The sequence below is a fragment of the Saccopteryx bilineata genome, chromosome 5 (genome assembly GCF_036850765.1).
Source record: "Saccopteryx bilineata isolate mSacBil1 chromosome 5, mSacBil1_pri_phased_curated, whole genome shotgun sequence".
NCBI lineage: Eukaryota > Metazoa > Chordata > Mammalia > Chiroptera > Emballonuridae > Saccopteryx > Saccopteryx bilineata.
In genome coordinates, this window is record NC_089494.1 from 202,938,163 (window position 1) to 202,958,548 (window position 20,386).

Consider the following 20,386-nt stretch of genomic DNA (forward strand, 5'->3'; position numbering starts at 1 on the left):
ACAAGCGATGTAGTAAGTTCTTCATTCCTGAAAGGGATCTAGCAGCATATCATTCACCACAGTACAGACTTCAAAGGCTCCAATGCCACTCCTCAGGCGGGCCCTAGACTTCATCTCCTATTCCCATAATAGCATTAAACTTATGCTCTAACTTACTAACATCAAAATTACAAATTCCATTTCCACCACATTCTGCACTCTACCCCAGAACCAGGTGCATTCATGAGCTTCTAGTTCCTGTTTACAATTGCTGGAGTCATGCAAACCAAGACATTTTCAGAAGTCCAGTTACACCTGGACAGCAGAATTGTCTGTCCTAGGCAATATGGAGAGTACATGATTAATTTCAAGTGTCTTTTTTTTGTGTGATTTTTTTTCTTCAGATTCATTTTTTGTTTTTTACATTTTCTCCCACTAGCATTTCTCTGTATACCTGGGAAGTTTTTTATGGTATATTAGTGTGTCAACCTACAGGAAAGCAATTGTGCATTTTTAATTTTTAAATCTTAACCTGAAATTATCAGAGTTGTATCAAATGTGATATATGCATTTCCTATATTTTATTCCATATTAAAATCCAACACCATTTTTAAAATAATTATCCAATGATTTAAAATGATTCATGTATTATATTTGAATCCCAAACACATAAACATGCACACAGGTATTCAAATTTGAACACTGTAATCTGTTCCTTATTGCTTTTTTCTTATTGTTATTGAATTTGTTGGGGTGACATTGGTTAATAAGATTATATAGGTTTCAAGTATACAATTCTATAATACATTATCTGTATATTGTATTGTGTGTTCACCATCCAAAGTCCGGTCTTTTCCCATTACCATTTATTTATCTTCCCTTTAAATTCTTCTAAAAAATAATGGTTAGATGCTATAAAACAGGTGGCAACGCCTTACTGTATGGATGTTGTTGGCCCCAAGAGCCTCTTCCATCCTTGTCAAGAGGATTGCTAACTCTCTCTCCTCTCATACAACACCGAAATCTGTGTTTGTGTTTTTTCTACATCTCAATCCGCTTATCTACTTCTGTACTAGTGTCACATTGAGTTGATATTTGTAGTTTTATAATCTACTTTAATATATAAGATCCTCTTATTTTCTCCTAACATAGGCTACTACTTCAAACAAACATTACAATCACCTTTAAAATTGTACAGACTCCTAGTTAGTTATTATAGAAATAGGAGAAAGCTTTTGTTTTTCTTCATACATTGTATAGTCGTCTATTTTATTGTACATATATTTTAGTTTTTCTAGCTTGGGTATTGGCATCTAAGGTGAAGCATTTCCTCTTTGCCCCCTCCCATACACATATATCCATTTTTCAGTGTTGAATATCATTGTAAATAGAGACTGTGCTGATAATAAACACAGGACGTAATGCATGGTCATGGTTTCTTTAGTTAACTAATCCTAAGCAAAATTCCACTGTGGTTTAGTTTACAGCAGAGTCCTCTTGTGTTTGCCTTTGTATAGACACAAAGTCCACAACAGTGACCACCTGGAAGTAAAGGACTTGCTGCTAGAAGGATATGCAGAAAGGAAAAGGTTTGCTTAAACATATGTTCTTGTTCATATCATACTTTTAGACAAGTTTAAGTTGAGATTTAAAAATGCAGTTCTTGCCTGACCTGTGGTGGCGCAGTGGATAAAGCGTCGACCTGGAAATGCTGAGGTCGCCGGTTCGAAACCCTGGGCTTGCCTGGTCAAGGCACATATGGGAGTTGATGCTTCCAGCTCCTCCCCCACTTCTCTCTCTCTGTCTCTCCTCTCTCTGTCTCTCTCTCTCCCTCTCCACTCTAAAATAAATAAATAAAAAATAAATAAAAATTAAAAAAAATGCAGTTCTTATTTGGTTTACGGTAATTATTTCTAAAACATCTGATGTGAGATAATGATACCAATTGGAACATACTCTTATCTAGGATCAGAGGAACTTTAAAAATCACTATCCTTGGTAACTGGATTACTACCAAAAAAAGAATATGGGAACAGGAATAAAATTAAATATTTATATATTTGTAACAATTTACCAAAAAATAGTATTTATTTTATTTTATTTTATTTTATTTTATTTTATTTTATTTTATTTTATTTTATTTATCACAGGTTACTTATTCCTCCTGGAGACTCAGTAGTGCAGTGATTCTGAACATTTTTTTCAGTTCTCCCACGACACCATGATATATCTCTTGGTCCAGGAGCATTTCACACAGTTTCTTCCCTTCCCCGATCTCTCTCCTCTATCACATCTGCCCATCCATCAGGTATCAGTTTAGATGTCAAGTTTCCTAGGAAGGTTTCCCTGGTGAGATTTCTTAGAAGGGGCTCAGCTAATTGCTCTCATTTTCAACTATATGCCCCCATACAGTTTCATTTTAATTGCTTCTTATATTTTTGTCCCTGAAAAAAAAAAAGTTGAATTTTGAGGACAGGGATCTTTTTAGTTTAGAATTGTATCCCCAACAACTAACAAGGAATCTGGCAAGTAGTAAGTGGTTATTAAATCATTGTTGAATAAATAAATGCAAATGTAAATGTCTATTAAATAGCAGTGTGATAGTGTTGTACTGTGTCAATTTGGCTAAGCTGAATTATTCCTCAGATACTTCCACAACTATATAAGATCTTATTCCTATAATGAGTCCCCTATTCCATAATTCACATAGTTTTTCTGCTTTTATGATAAAACTCTGATTGACACAAAGACTAATAACTGCTATTTCTCTCACTTCCAGATTATTTCATATATTGTTGAAAATGTTAAAGATCAAAATCAAGATGAATGATTCTCTATGAGATTTTTACTGCAGAAAAATATTGAACCAGTTTGAAAATTTAAAAAGACAATCTAGCCTTGTGAAGAATTTATAAAAGCCATAATATTTACCCATAAATTAGGGTAAGCTAAATTATGACTCTTCTCTGGCCATGACTTGTGAAGAGGGTGTTTGAAGCTGTGGGCAAACTTATCCATAACATAATCTCAAATTTTAAAAAATGTGGGGATGGGATCTACAAGGGTTTTTAATTAAAAAAAATTTTTTTTAAAGCTTAAGGCAACTAGGTGAATAAAGCTACAAAAATTCAGGAATAAAATATGGAATAAAGTTATAGAATTAATTAGGTTTCTAAATATATTCAGTATAAAAGTTATATAAATTATCATTATTTCTATTTTTGTTAAATCCCTGTAACATTGACATCAACTTATTCCAGTTTACTATGTTTACTGGAAAGTCTATCTATAACAGCACAAACAATAAACCATTTCAGGAAAGAATGAAATAATAGTGGTGTCGAACTGTCATTACTATACAATAGTCAATATTATGACTTTCATCTTTTTCTACCCCATTATTTAACATAGATCAGAATAGTGTTCAAAGAAGAAAAATAACACAATAAAACTAAACAAATAAAGACAATTTTGCTCAATTTCTTTCTGTCATTTTTAAGTGCAACCATTGTCATAATTGCCATTTCCTCAAATGTTTTTAATGAGTATAGAATAAAGTTCAAACTATAATCATATTTTTCAATGTTTTCCCTTTAATCAGGTTGCAAACTATCACTTTAAATTTTTTTTCCTCATAAACCCACCTTGAACACTTTGACATGTAAATATTATCTATATTCTACATCACCTGTTAGATGGTGAGTACCATGACAACCAGGTCTACATATTTACCCACTTTGTATCGTCTTTAGAGCCTAACACAGTATTTGGCACCTAAGAGGCACTGGAAAATATTTATTAAATTAAAATTTACCATGCTGATTTGTACCACGCTGAAAAAAAATAATCAGATAATTTTAGGCACAAATATTACACAAATTAAATTTTATGTCTTTCTATGGTCATGACTGTTACTTTTATAAAAATACAAATATAGGCCCTGGCCGGTTGGCTCAGTGGTAGAGCGTCGGCTTGGTGTGCAGGAGTCCCGGGTTTGATTCCCGGCCAGGGCACACAGGAGAAGCGCCCATCTGCTTCTCCATCCCTCCCTCTCTCCTTTCTCTCTGTCTCTCTCTTCCCCTCCCGCAGACAAGGCTCCATTGGAGCAAAGTTGGCCCTGGCACTGAAGATGGCTCTATGGCCTCTGCCTCAGGCGCTAGAATGGCTCTGGTTAGAACAGAGCAACACCCCAGATGGGGAAAGCATCGCCCCCTGGTGGGCATGCTGGGTGGATCCCGGTGGAGTGCATGTGAAAGTCTGTCTGACTGCCTCCCCGTTTCCAACTTCAGGAAAAAAAAAAAAAAAAAATATATATATATATATATATATATATATATATATACACACACACACACACACATATATATATATAATTTCAAATATATATATATTTGAAAATAATTTGAGTGAGCTTTACCATTTTTTTTCCAGAGTTAATTTGAAGAATAAAAACCTAGGACAGTACAAAAAATTCAATAATGCTTTTCTGCTGTTTTAATATTTATAAAATTATAAGAATTCTTTTTGGCTAATACAATTTGCCCTGATTTTACCCATATTTATGAAAGTTCATTCCTTCTTTCCAGTTACTTTTGACTAAAATTATCCCTGTTTTGTTAACCCTCAAAAATATGTTATCTTTATAATGACCAACATACTTTTTTTTGTAATCAAATTAATAAACAATTGGGAGAAGGTAAATGTTTTTATGTGTGTACTAATGTCATTTAGGTTCACAAACACATCATTTAGACACTCTTTTTTTTTTTTTTTGCATTTTTCTGAAGCTGGAAACAGGGAGAGACAGTCAGACAGATTCCCGCATGCGCCCGACCGGGATCCACCCGGGATCCACCCGGCACGCCCACCAGGGGCGACGCTCTGCCCACGGGGTGGGGGTGCTCTGCCCATCCTGGGCGTCGCCATGTTGTGACCAGAGCCACTCTAGCGCCTGAGGCAGAGGCCACAGAGCCATCCCCAGCACCAGGGCCATCCTTGCTCCAATGGAGCCTTGGCTGCGGGAGGGAAAGAGAGAGACAGAGAGGAAAGCGCGGCGGAGAAGCAAATGGGCGCTTCTCCTGTGTGCCCTGGCCGGGAATCGAACCCGGGTCCTCCGCACGCTAGGCCGACGCTCTACTGCTGAGCCAACCGGCCAGGGCCTCATTTAGAGGCTCTTCATTATCCTTTATTGTTTATATTACAAATATGCTATGGAATATTTGTCTTTGAGGAAACATCAGTATAATTCAACTGACATTGAAAATATAAAAAACTGACCTTATGAAAAGTTAGAACTAATATTTAACAATGAAATCATATCTGAATTAAGTTGCTAATATCTAAGACTAGATTAGCAAACTGAATAATGAAATCTTAGCTCTGATAAGAAATACAGACACTTTCAGGATACAAGTATTGTCTTTACATTGGAAAGATTAAAAGAATATAAGTTTTATATTAATCAGTTAATTAACAGGAAATGTTTAAAATAAATAAATATAAATTAAAATAACAAAAATTTCCTACTGGAATATCCTGAAACATTGATAGCTCTCGTTGATGGTAAACCAATTTATTGCATTCACCAGTAAAACAATTTTAAAATTATTTTTACTAAATTTTAAATATTAAACAATCTTTTAATAATATTTTTCTCTTCTTTTCCCAAGTGAGAAGAGGGGAGATACATAGAGAGATAGACTCCTACATGCACCCCAACCGGGATCCACCCAGTGACCCCTCTCTGGGGCTGATTCTCTGATCATCTTGGGCCGTGCTTGCAACCGAGTTATTTTTAACATCTGAAGTGGAGGCTCCACGGAGTCATTCTCAATGCCCAGGGTGCCTGTGTGCTCAAACCAATTGAGCCATGGCTATAGGAGGGGAAAAGAGAGAGAGAGAGAGAGAGAGAGGAAAAGGGGGGGGGAGGGTAGAGAAGCAGATGGTTGCTTCTCTTGCATGCCCTGACCAGGAATTGAACCTGGGATATCCATATGCTGGGCAGACACTCTAGCAACTGAGCCAACTGGCCAGGGCCAGGATATTTTTAAAAACTGAGCCTTCAGTTATAAATTTGCTTTTTTCTTTTTAAAATATCCCTTTCAGTGTCTCTCATGTGAAGTAATGAAGAAGGATTATAAAAACTGACTTACCAGAACACAAGAGTGATGGGTGTGAGGATAGAAAAAAAAGTAATAATGTCCATGTGTGGTCTAAGTTATTTTAAAAATAAAATGATTAAAGTATAACCTATGTTGTATGCATTCTTGGATTGGCATCAGTATTAGCTGTATATAACTACAAATCACAACTACATTATTTTGTAAATATTCAATATATTTTAGGAAGTCATGAATTCCATGAACATAATGACAATATCTACCCTTTTGCATTATACATTGTTTGACTCACTTCTTTCTCCTTGAAATATTCTTGACCTTTATCAATCTAGATAGTACTTCATATACAACAGAGGTAAACAAACTTTTACTGTCAATTGGCAGATAATAAATATTTTAAACTCTATGGGTATTGCAGTTCCGTGGTAATTACTCAATCCTGCCACTGTAGCAGGAACTTGCCATATATAATTTGAAAACAAATGAGTGTTCCAATAAAACCTTATTTATGTACATTAAAATTTGAATGCTATATAATTTTGCATCATAAAATATTATTATTCTTTTATTTTTTTAATTAATCAAAAAATGTGAAAACCAATCTTAAACTCCAGAGTGTACAAAAACAATTGGTGGGTCAGATCTGGCCTGTGGGCTACAGTTGCCAACTCTTGACATAGTATCTAGAGGAGCTTGTCAACATTTTTTAGTTGATGGATAACAACCTTAAGCTCACTGGCAGTGATCACACATAGGAAAATATTCAGTTTAAATACAGTTTTATGGCTCTGGCCAGCTGGCTCAGTGGTTGAGTGTTGGTCCAGGGTGTGGAAGTCCTGGGTTCGATTCCCAGCCAGGGCACACAGGAGAAATGCCCATCTGCTTCTCCACCCTTCCCCCTCTCTTTTCTCTCTCTGTCTCTCTCTTCCCCTCCCACAGCCAGGGCTGCATTGGAGCAAAGTAGGCCCAGGCTTTGAGGATAGCTTCATGGCTTCCACCTCAGATGCTAGAATGGATCTGTTTGCAATAGAGTAATGCCCCAGATGAGCAGAGCATTGCCCACTAGCGGGCTTGCTGGGTGGATCCCAGTCTATTGCATCCCAGTCAGGTGCATTAGGGAGTCTGTCTCGCTGCCTCCCCACTTCTCACTTCAGAAAAAAATTCAAAAAAATAATGATAATAAATAAATATGTTTTATATGTAAAGAATAAACCAGAATACATTTGTTTAAAGATAAATATTGATAGATTCAATGACACCAACAAATACCACCAGCCAAATATCTGAACATGCTTCCTTCACAGGAAAAAGAAAATGGAAAGGCTTGGGGCAAAATAACAAATTAAATGCACAAAGCCACACCGATTAATCTATCATATTATTTGATTTTCTGTTGCAGAACTATTACAATTGATTCAATATAGGCACACTCTTTTCTATATTAAAACTACCTAAACTGTTGCACAAAGCAGAGGTATATTGGTTCCCTTGGAAAAGATGAAATTTTGATAGACAGCAAGGGGTCTAACAAAAGACATGTGTTTTTCCCTTCATTGCACAAACCTGGGTAGGTGATACCATCCTGAAGGTAGAAAGAGTGCATGCAGCCCACCCAATGTAGCTCTCAGATATATCTCACAAGAGAGGCTATGGGAAGTATGGGAGGACTGTGCTAAAACTGAGACTAGCCTTTTGTTACCAAAAGCATCAAAGGAAACTACCAGGCTTGCTTGAGCCAATCGTTTTATTTATTCATGTAAAAGTACAAAAATACTTGCTAGTAAAATAAATTAAACAGATGTTTCTGCTGGCCACAGAGTTCTAATGAAAACTGCAATGCTTATTATGCAAAAATTACAGCTTAGAAAGGGAGGCTTTCAGTTTCTTAAGTTATGACAAAGACCTGTAGGACCTACTGTTAATTGGATTATGTTGGCTTTCCACCTCTTATTCAATTCAGTTTCTACTTTCAATATCCACTTTATCACCCTGGAAGGAAGAGTGAACTTAATAACTGAATGGTAGAACTTTCCTAGCAGCTTCCAAGTATATTTGTTCTACATGATTTATGGCCCTTAATTTCATTCTCAAAATAATTTGTCATAATATATAATTGAGGAAATATTGAAGAATTGTTTCAAAATCAATCAAGTAAAATGGAAGGAAGTACTAAATTTTAACGTCCCACAAAGACTTAAAATTTCTCACCCGTAATTTTTGTTTCATTGGTTCTTTTTTTTTGTTAGATCTGTAATTTTGCATTTAGCTTTATGTCTGTTGGTTGTATTCATCTCTCTCATAGAGCAAATAATGTTATATTTTAAATTTTTCTATTAAAAAATCATAAAAAATAGTTGGGAAATAACACCACTACCTACTTATCTACTTCATCTATTATAGACTCTCATTTAATTATTATTGACCTGGAAAAATCTTAGAACAACCCTGATCTCTATGACTAAGATTTTTTAATGTTTATTTATTAATTTTAGTGAGAAAGGAAGGGAGGAGAGAGAGAGAGAGAGAGAGAGAGAGAGAGAGAGAAAAGAGAAAGAAAAGAACACTGATCTATTCCTATGTGTGCTCTGACCAGGGATTGAATCAGCAACCTCTGTGCTTTAGGACAATGTTCTAACTAACCAATGCAGCTATCCAGACAGGGCTGAGACTAAGATCCTTATTGCCTCTTGACAATTAATGTCTTAAGAATGAATATCTGATTCCACACATGATGTAGGAGGAAGGAAAGAATATTACTGCCATTCACAACAACACCACCTTCAACAATGTACAAATACACAACTTTGCTTGAAGTCACCAGGGAGTTGAAATCAGAAATTAACTAGCATGAAATCTAAGAAAAAGCAGGCATCTTCATAGACAGACAAAATACAAGCATTTTCTTACCTGGAGCTGATTCCAATGAACATCTGGAAGAAGAATTCAGCTAAAATTTTAAACAAATTACTGGAGGCTGACTTTGGGATAGCAAGAGAATATAGGACACTTGGGAACCACAGATGCAAGGGTGATTTATACCAGCTCTCAGGCTCTTGTTGTGGAAAAAAAAAGACCAGTGAAGATCATGAGTAAGCCTCATAAGGTACAGGTAGGTCTATTGGAGTAGAAGAGCAACTACTTTTAGAAAAGGAACAATACCGTGCCCAGATCCTTCCTCTCATTTCCCTGTGGGGGGCTGGTGCTTAAAATTGTGGGGGAATGGCAATAAACACTGTAACCTTTAGGTACCTAATAAAAACTCACTGCAACTAGAAGAGAATTTAAAAACAAACAAACAAACAAAAAATCCCACATTGCCCCTAGGGGCAGAAGGAGGAATACATGTATGGTCCTAAATGGGGGGTTGGAATAGGGTCACTGAGATGCCCCTACTTCAATTCCCCCTGATGAAGTGCTTGTCTAAGAGTAGGTCTTAGTACTAAAAGGATGTTCCTGTCCCCCACCCACAGCAAGATGGCAAGCACTGAGTAAAAGCAGGCTTTTTACTCTTGGGACAGACAAAAGAGCTTATAGGAAGATACTCTAAGGCACCATGCTACATAAAAAGCAGTAGTCCCTAAACATTTATCTCAAGGAGGTAAAACAAAAACAAAAACAGAAAACAAAGAGAAATACAATAAAGGGAATATAAAAGATGAAGGCTATCATGAGGAAACTCTAAGACAAATTTGATAATAATAATACATGTCCTTTAGTGATGCTGATTTAAAAAAAAAAGTGGAAAGTATAATTAACCAGTACCAAGAATGAAAAACAAACATTACTTCAGATCATACAGACTTTAAAAAATTATAAAAGAATTTTACAAACAAATTTATGCCAATAAATTAGAAAATTTATGAAGATATAATGTTCTTAGAAAAACATATCCAACTAAATTGGCATAAGAAGAAAATAATTTCCTTGAATGTATAAATAATTTTATTTGGCTCTATAAATAAAAATCTTTTGTACAACAAAACTCTGGCTCAGACAGTTTCAATAAACTGTACTAATAATTTAAGAAAGAAATTATGCCAATCTTGAGAAAACTCTTCCAGAATATAGAAAAAAGAAAATACATTAATACTTATTCATGGAGCTAGAATAATTTTGATGACAAAATCGGAAAAGAATATTGCAGGAAGAGAAAATCATAGACTGTCTCATTGATGAATATAGTGATATATATTTATGACCCAAATATTGATAAGCCAAATCGAGTCATATATAAAAGAATAACATGTCATTACTAGGTTAGGTTTATTAATATTAGATAATTACTTATTATTAAAAAATCATCTCATATTTCTATTTACTAGCCACAAAAATTTAAGAAAATGACATTTTCAAGTTACTATTTATAATAATAACAATGTCAAACACTTAGAAACAAATTTAATGAAAAGTTTAAAACACCCTAAGAAACAGATGTGCTAAAAAAATGGAAGGAAATATCATATTCATGAGTAAAAAAAGCTATATTTTTTCAGGGCCTAATTTTTTCTAAGTTGTTCTATAGAGTCAATAAAATTTAAAATCCTATCATGTTTTTTGATGAAAATTGACAAAATGATTGTCAAACAGTTATTAATATGCAAAGGTCAAATAGCCACGACAACCTTAAAGAACAGATATAAGAGAATTTAGTTTGCCTAATAATCAAGACTTATAATAAGCCTAAAATAATTCAGACAGGAGTATTTGTACAAGAAAGACAATTAGATCAATAAAAGAGAGAAGAAAGAAGAGAAACAGATCTACAATAAACAGTCATTTCATTTACAAAAAAGGTGCCTCTGAAGAAAGAAGAGAAAGACCAGTTGTTTTAATAAATGGTTCTAAATTCAGAGGATATCTTTACAGGGGAAAGAAAAATTAAAACCTTCCCCCCTACCTGATATTATGTACAGAATTCCATTCTAGGTGGTTGGCAAACATAAATATGAAAGGTAAAACAAAATAATGTGGAAAAATATTTCCATGTCTTTTGGACAGGGAAATGTTTCTTAAACATGCAGGAAAAAAAAAACAAAACAAAACACTAACCATAAAAAAAAGAGAGTAATAAATTGAACCAAAGATAATTTTTAGCTACTTTATAATTTGGATTAATGAAACTACAACTTCATCACCATTTGATTATCATCATCCCTCTTAATCTTCTTCAATTTAGTCATCATCAGCACAAATTATTTAAGTACATCATATCTTTAAGTAAAGACTTTTGATGTAATCACAGTCTGTATTATTTTTAAAAAACTGTTTGATTTTATCTATTGAATTTTTTTTTTTTTTTGTATTTTTCTGAAGCTGGAAACAGGGAGAGACAGACAGACTCCGGCATGCGCCCGACCGGGATCCACTCAGCACACCCACCAGGGGGCGATGCTCTGCCCACCAGGGGGCAATGCTCTGCCCCTCTGGGGCATCACTCTGTTGTGACCAGAGCCACTCTAGCGCCTGGGGCAGAAGCCAAGGAGCCATCCCCAGCGGCCGGGCCATCTTTGCTCCAATGGAGCCTCGCTGTGGGAGGGGAAGAGAGAGACAGAGAGGAAGGAGAGGGGGAGGGGTGGAGAAGCAGATGGGCGCTTCTCCTGTGTGCCCTGGCTGGGAATCGAACCAGGGACTTCTGCACGCCAGGCCAACGCTCTACCACTGAGCCAACCGGCCAGGGCCAGAATTTTTTTATTTAAAATGTTTTAAATTGCTTCTTTCCCCCTAATGACAGATGCATTTCTTTCTTTCTTTTTTTTTTTTTTTTTTTTTTTTTTTTGTATTTTTCTGAAATGAGAAGCAGTGAGGCAGGCAGACAGACTCCCGCATGCACCCAAACGGGATCTACCCGCCATGCCCACCAGAGGGCTATGCTCTTCCTATCTGGCCTGTTGCCCCATAGCAACTTGAGCTATTCTAGCACCTGAGGTGGAGGCCATGGAGCCATCCTCAGTGCCCGGGCCAACTTTGTTCCAATGGAACCTTGACTGCAGGAAGGGAAGAGAGAGATAGAGAGAAAAGAGAGGGGGGAAGGGTGGATAAGCAGATGGGGGCCTCTTCTATGCACCCTGGCCGGAAATCAAACCCAGGACTTCCACATGCTGGGCCAATGCTCTACTGCTGAGCCAACCAGCCAGGGTTTCAGATGCATTTCTAGAAGTTGTTCTTGGCATACAATTTTTCAGAGACATTGTAAAACCCTAGTTTGTGTGGATTATAAACAATACAAATTTATTTCTTATAGTTCTGGAGACTGAAGAGTTCAAGATTAAGGCACCAGCAGATTCAGTGTTTGGTAAAATCCTGCTTCTTGGTTCACAGATGGCTGGCTGTCTTCTTGCTTTGTCTTCACATACATTTGGAAATAGTGGAAGAAGGGAAAAGAGAACTCTCTGGAGTCTCTTTTATAAAAGTGCTAATCTCACTCATGAGGTCACCATCCTTAATCACCTCCCAAAGACTCACCTTCAAATACTATCAGGTTGTGGATTGGTTTTTAAGATAGAAATCGTGAGAGGACACAAGCATTTCTCCTATAGTACACATGTTAAATTAATATGTACAAAAAATACAGTAATTACATTGCAAATAAAATGCTTCATCTTTGCAGTACAAAAATAATTGCAGACAATAGAAATTCAGGTTGAACTAAAACCAGCCTAATTATGTTTTACAAAACTGTAACAGCATTTCTAAAAAAAAAATAATTTAATATTTAATAAAAAAATGAGACAACTGAAATTAGAATGCCTGCATAGCTTTATAGTTTTGTACTTCTTGGTTTACAACTTGTTAATTTTTAACAACATAAATATAATTTTAGAAAATGAATATTTTTTCCTTTAAAACTAAAGGTACCTAACTCTTTTGCATTTCAAGTTTTTATTCCAAAGTGGTAGCAAAGAGGTAAAACTCTGTTCTTAATCTGCTTAACATTTTTTTTAATTTATAAAGTAACTGGGGTATTACTGGCTTAAAAGCACATCCTATTCTACATAATAAAAATAAAGCCAAGGTAAAAACCTTGGAGTCTTTCTGTGCCAATGTTATTGTGAAAGTAAAGCCTCACAAACTAAATTCTCTTCCATAATTCTAAAAAAAAACTATATATATGGAAACATATTATGACACATACATTTGGAAATAATTGTGGGGGAAAGCTCATGTATTAACTATAACTAAAACAATCTTTTATTTATTTTTTCCTGAAATGAGAAGTGAGAGGCAGAGAGATCGACTCTTACATGCACCTGACTGGGATCCACCAGGAAAGCTCACTAAGGGGTAATGCTTTGCCCATCTGGGGTGTTGCTCCATTGCAACCAGAGTCATACTAGAGCCTGAGGCAGAAGTGATGGAGCCATCCTCAGTACCCAAACTAACTTTGGTTCAATGGAGACTTGGATGTGGGAGGAGAAGAGAGAGATAGAAAGAAAGGAGAGAGGGAAGGGTGGAGAAGCAGATGGGTGCTTCTGCTGTGTGCCCTGGCCAGGAATCAAACCCAAGACTTCCATATGCCCTGCTGACCCTCTACCACTGAGCCAACCAGCCAGGGTCAACTAAAACAATCTTTAAAACAGAATATTTCTTTGAATTCACTGTTAATGCAAAGGTCTTGGAATATTTCAATAATTCCCCTCCATAAATAGTAACTAAGAACATTATATTTAGTTTACTTCTTGAAAAATTAATCTTATTCACATATATGACATTATATTCAATATATTAAATATTGATTGAAAATGTCCAGAGCCCTAAAATTCAAACCTGTCATCATGTGATAACATACATTAAGAATATATATTTCCTCTACAATAAAACCTCAAAATTTCTTTGGCTAGAATGTTTTCTACTCTTTTAACAAACTCATTTGCTCAAAAATCTATTACAGATATTTGAAATGTATCTTCCTCCCAAATACATATGTTGAAGTCTTAACCCCTAGTTCCTTAGAATATAATGGCATTTGAAATGGTGTTTTCAAGAGATGGTTAGGTAAAATGAGATCATTTGAGCGAGCCCTCATCCAATACAACTGTTTTTGTTATAAGAAGAGTTGATTTGTACAGATACAGAGAGGAAAGACCATGTGGAGGCACAAGAGACAGAAAGCCATCTACAAACCAAGCCTGAGAAAGGTATTAGATCATTACTTATACCTTGATCTTGCACTTCTAGCTCCAGAATTATGAAAAAGCAATTGTTGTTGGAAGTCACCCAATCTATGGTACTTGGTTACAGCAGCTATAGTAAAGGAACACACTGTATGTAACACTGTGTTGTTGTTTTTTTCCATCTTATTTGAGAGGAAGGGAGGCAGAGACAGACTCCTGCATGTACCCAGCCAGGATCCACCCAGCAAGTCCACTAGGGGGCTATGCTCTGCCCATCTGGGGCATTGCTCCATTGCTCAGAAACTGAGCTCTTCTTAGTGCCTGAAGCAGGAAGCCATGGAACCATCTTCCCAACCAGGGGCCAACTTGCTCCAATCAAGCCATGTATGCAGGAGGGGAAGAGAGAGAGAGAGAGAGAGAGAGAGAGAGAGAGAGAGAGAGAGAAAGAGGAGAGAGAGAAGCAAGAGGAGGAGGGAAGGAGAATCAGATGGGCGCTTCTGATGTATGCCCTGACCAGGAATTGAACCTGGGATATCCACATCCCAGGCCAACACTCTACCATTGAGCCAACCGGCCAGGGCCAACACTGTGTCTTTAACTAGAGATAACTGTACATGCGAATGTTCTAGATATTGGAGAAATAGAATCCCTGTCTATTCTTCTTATTTTACTTCTTCTTTTTTCTGTCTTTTTGTTTTCTTCCTGCCCTTCCTTCTCTTCTTCTTCTTCTCTCATCCTTCATTGTGCCTCTTACAGTTCTTGCATTTGTCAACAAATTTTTTAATAAATAAAAATTTGTGAAGAGCAACACCAATATTTACAGAAGGCAGAGTAAAAAAATCATGGAAATGCTTTAGGAAAAATGAAAGTAATAAATATTAACCTGAAATTTTCAAAGAATAAATTTTTTAAAAAAAGGAATATTAGAAAGACAATTTTCTCTCTTTTGAAGAAAGCTCCTCACTTCCACTTTTGCTCTCCTGAAAGTGTTTCTTACTGAATAACATTGTGTTGAAATTCAGCATGCTGCTGAAAACCTTGCTTTCTTTTCTTTTTTTAATTGTTTTTAATTTATTGTGTTTACATATATTCCAGTGTTGCACCGAATGCATCACCCCTCCCCGATATTACCCTCAACATCTCCCTTGCCCCCTCCCAATAGCACCCTCCTCTTTCTTCAGGTTTATCCCATCCTATCATCCCCCTTTCTCTCTGTCCTTTTTTCCTCTGGTCTCTATGATCCCTCCTCTGTCTCAATTCCGTTCCTCAGTTCACATTGTTCAGTGGATTCCTCAAATGAGTGAGGTCTTATGATATTTTTCTTTTTCTGCCTAGCTTATTTCACTTAAAATAATAGTTTCCAGGTCCATCCATGTTGTCGCAAAAGGTAAGATTTCCTTCTTTTTCATGGCCCCATAGTATTCCATTGTATATATGTACCAAGGCTTTTTAATCCACTCATCCACTGTCGGACACTTGAGCTGTTTCCATATCTTTGCTATTGTGAACAATGCTGCTATAAACATGAGGGTGCATTTCTCCTTTTGGAACAGTGCTATGGTGTTCTTGGGGTATATTCCTAAAAGTGGAATAGCTGGGTCAAAAGGCATTTCTACTTTTAATTTTTTGAGGAATCTCCATACTGTTTTCCACAGTGGCTGCACCAGTCTGCATTCCCACCAGCAGTGTGGGAGGGTTCCCTTTTCTCCACATCCTTGCCAACACTTATTCTGTGTTGTTTTGTTGCTGAGTGCCATTCTGACTGGTGTGAGGTGATACCTCATTGTGGTTTTAATTTGCATTTTTCTAATGATTACTGATGTTGAGCATTTTTTCATATGCCTATTGGCCCTCTCAATGTCCTCTTTGGAGAAGTCTCTATCATTTATTTTGCTCATTTTTTTATTGCATTGTTTATCTTCCTGGTGTTGAGTTTTACAAGTTCTTTATAAATTTTGGTTATTAACCCCTTATCAGACGTATTGTCGAATACGTTCTCCCATTGTGTAGTTTGTCTTTTCATTCAGTTCTTATTGCCTTTAGCTGTGCAAAATCTTTTTAGTTTGATATAGTCCCATTTGTTTATCCTATCTTTTATTTCACTTCCCCGTGGAGATAAATCAGCAAATATATTGTTGCGAGACATGTCGGAGAGCTTACTGCCTATGTTTTCTTCCAAGATGATCATGGTTTCACAACTTACATTTAAGTCTTTTACCCATTTTGTTTATTTTTGTGAATGGTGTAAGTTGGTGGTCTAGTTTCATTTTTTTGCAGGTAGATGTCCAATTTTCCCAACACCATTTGTTGAAGAGACTGTCTTTACTCCATTGTATGCTCTTATCTCCTTTGTCAAATATCAGTTGTCCATATAGCTCTGGGTTTATCTCTGGGTTCTCTGTTCTGTTCCATTGATCTATATGCCTGTTCTTATGCCAGAACCAAGCTCTTTTGAGTACAATGGCCTTGTAGTATAACTTGATATCAGGAAGTGTGATACCTCCCACTTTATTCTTCCTTATCAAGATGCTGTGGCTACTTGTGTTCTTTTTTGGTTCCATATAAATTTTTGTAATATGTAATTTATATCTTTAAAGTATGTCATTAATATTTTAATTGGTATTACATTGAATTTAAAACTTGCTTTCGGTAATATAGACACTTTAATGATGTTTATTCTTCCTAACCATAAACATGGTATATGCTTCCACTTGTTTGTATCTTCCTAGATTTCTTTTATCAATATTTTATAATTTTCCGAGTACAAGTCTTTAATCTCCTTGGTTAAATTTACTCCTAGGTACTTTATTTTTTTGTTGTTGCAATAGTGAAGGGGAGTGTTTCCTTAATTTCTCTTTCTGACTGTTCATTGCTGGTGTATAAAAATGCCTTTGATTTATGTGTATTAATTTTATATCCTGCTACCTTGCTAAATTTATTTATAAGGTCCAGTAGTTTTTTGACTGAGACTTTAGGGTTTCTATATATAATATCATATGATCAGCAAATAATGATAGTTTTACTTTTTTTTTTTCCAATTTGGATGCCTTTTATTTTTTCTACTTGTCTGATTGCTGTGGCTAGGACTTCCAGAACTATGTTGAATAAGAGTGGTGAAAGGGGGCACCCCTGCCTTGTTCCTGATCTTAAGCAGATTGCTTTTAATCTTTGCCCATTGAGTATGATGTTGGCTGTGAGTTTCTCATAGATGGCTTTTATCATGTTGAGTTATGTTCCCTGTATTCCCACTTTGCTGAGAGTTTTAATCATGAATGAGTGCTGGATTTTATCAAATGATTTTTCTGCATCTATTGAAATTATGTGGTTTTTGTCCTTCCTTTTGTTTATGTGATGAACTACATTGATTTATTTGCAACTATTGTACCAGCCTTCCCTCCCCAGAATAAATCCCACTTGATCATAGTGTATGATTTTTTTCATACATTGCTGGATCCAGTTTGCTAATATTTTGTTGAAAATTTTAGTATCTAAATTCATCAGGAATATTGGCCTATAATTTTCTTTTTTTGTGTTGTCTTTGCTTGGTTTTGGAGTCAGAATTATGCTCGCATCATAAAAGGACCTTAGAAGTCTTCCTTCTTTTTGAAGTTTTTGAAATCACTTGAGAAGAATAAAAGTTAGTTCTTTGAATATTTGATAGAATTCACTTGTGAAGCCATCTGGCCCAGGGCTTTTCTTTGTTGGGAGTTTTTTGGTCACTGTTTTGATCTCATTTGTTGTAATCTGTCTGTTTACATTTTCTGATTCTTCCAGATTGATTTTTGAAAAGATTATATGATTCAAGGAATTTGTCCATTTTATCTACATTGTCTAATTTTTTCGCATACAATTCATCATAGTATTTTCTTACAATCCTTTGTATTTCTGTTCTGTCAGTTGTTATTTCTCTACTCTCATTTCTAATTTTATTTATTTGAGTCCTCTCTCTTTTTTTCTTGGTGAGTCTGCTGAAAAGTTCATCAATCTTGTTTACCTTTTCAAAGAACCAGCTTCTGGTTTCATTGATCCTCTGTATTGTTTCTTTAGCCTCTATGTCATTTATTTCTGCACTGATCTTTATTATTTTCTTTCTTCTACTACCTCATGGCTTTACTTACTGTTCTTTTTCTAGTTCTTTTAGATGCAGGGTTAAGTTGTTTATTTGAGCTTTTTCTAACTTCTTAAGGTATGCCTGGAATGCTATGAGCTTTCCTCTCAGTACTGCTTTTGTTGTGTCCCATAAATTTTGAGTTGTTGTATGCTCATTATCATTCATTTCTAGGATTTTTTAAAATTTCTTCTTTGATCTCATTGTTAGCCAATTTGTTATTTAATAATATGCTATTTAGTTTCAAAGTGTTAGAGTATTTTCGAGTTTTTCTGTTGTGATTGATTTCTAGTTTCATGCCATTGTGATCAGAGAAAATGCTTGATATGATTTCAATCTTCTTAAATTTGTTGAGACTGCTTTTGTGTCATAACATATGTCTATCCTAGAGAATATACCATGTGCACTTGAAAAGAATGTATATTCTGCTGCTTTGGAGTGAAAGGTTCTGAAGATAACTATTAAATCTACTTGATCTAATGTGACTTTTAAGTCTGCTGTTTCTTTGTTAATTTTCTTTCTTAAGGATCTGTCTAGTGATGTTAATGGTGTATTGAAATCCCCTACTATTATAGTATTGCTGTTGATCTTGCCCTTTATATCCATCAAAGTCTGCTTTATGTATTTAGGTGCTCCCTTATTAGGTGTGTAGATATTTATAATGGTTATATCTTCCTGTTGAATTGCTCCTTTTTATCATTATGTAGTGACCTTCTTTATCTCTTACTATAGCCTTTGTTTTAAAGTCTATTTTGTCTTATATAAGTATTGCTACCCCAGGTTTTTTTTTTTTTCATTTTCATTTGCATGAAATATTTTTTCCCATCCTTTTACCTTCAGTCTATGTGCATCTTTTGTTTTGAGTTGTGTCTCTTATAGACAGCATATGTATGGGTCCTGTTTTTTTCTCCATGCTGCTATCCTATGTTTTTTGATTGGATCATTGAATCCATTTACATTTAAGGTTATTATTGATATGTAGTTGTTTATTGCCATTTTATTCTTTAAAGCTATATTTCTCTTTTGGTATATTTTTCCCCCCTTTGATCTGTTTACAACAGACTTCTCAACATTTCTTGCAGCATTGGTTTGGTTTTAATGAATTTCTTGAGATTTTTTTGTCTAGGAAGCTTTTTATTTCTCCTTCAATTTTAAATGATAGCCTGGCTGGATAAAGTAGTCTTGGTTGTAGGCTCTTGTTCTGCATTACTTTGAATATTTCTTGCCATTCTCTTCTGGCCTCACTCAAGTGTTTCTGTTCAGAAGTCAGATGTCATCCTTATGGGGGCTCCTTTGTAGGTGATCGCCTTTTTTTCTCTAGCAGCTTTTAATATTTTTTATTTATCTCTTAGCTTTGGTATTTTTATTATAATGTGTCTTGATGTAGATTTCTTTGGGTTTCTCTTTAGTGAAATTTTCTGTGCTTCTTGAACTTGTGTGACATTTTCCTGCATTAATTTTGGAAAGTTTTCAGCTATGATATGCTTGAACAAAGTCTCTATCCCTTGTCCTTTCTCTTCTTTTTCAGAAACCCCTATGATGCTGATGTTATTTCTCTTTATGTTGTCACAGAGCTCTCTTAGAGTTTCCTCAGACTTTTTGAGCCTTTTTTCTTTTTGCTGCTCTGCTTTTATGCTTTCATTTATCTTATCCTCTAACGCACTGATTCAGTTCTCAGCTTCATCCATTCTGCTTTTAATTCCTTCCATTCTGGTCTTCATTTCTGATATTGTATTTTTCATTTCTGACTAATTTTTTTTTTTTATTATTTCAATGCCGTTTTTTATATTTGCTATCTCTTTATTTAGATCTTTGCTATGTCCATCTTTGTTGTTCTATGATCTTTAAGCATCCTAATAATCATTATTTTAAACTCTGCATCTGGTAATTTGGTTATATCTGACTCATTCAAGTCCTTTTCTGGAGATTTCTCTTTATTCATTTGTGTTGCATTTCTGTGCCTTCTCATTTTGTCTGTGTATTCAGAGGGTGTGGCCACTGGAGTCCAAGGGGTGTGGCTTCTGTGTTCCGTAGGTGGGACCTGTCTGCAGGCATGACACCCCCTTTGT

At 35.5% G+C, this 20,386-nt stretch overlaps 1 protein-coding gene and 1 non-coding gene across 3 annotated transcripts in view; both read right to left on the reverse strand.

The window, feature by feature from the left end:
* The window catches only part of CFAP299 (cilia and flagella associated protein 299), a 725,440-nt gene that overhangs the window by 216,811 nt on the left and 488,243 nt on the right, over positions 1-20,386 (reverse strand). The window lies entirely within an intron of this gene.
* LOC136307297 (U6atac minor spliceosomal RNA) lies at positions 873-997 on the reverse strand. The gene has a single exon (XR_010725952.1). It is a non-coding gene; the product is annotated as a U6atac minor spliceosomal RNA (small nuclear RNA).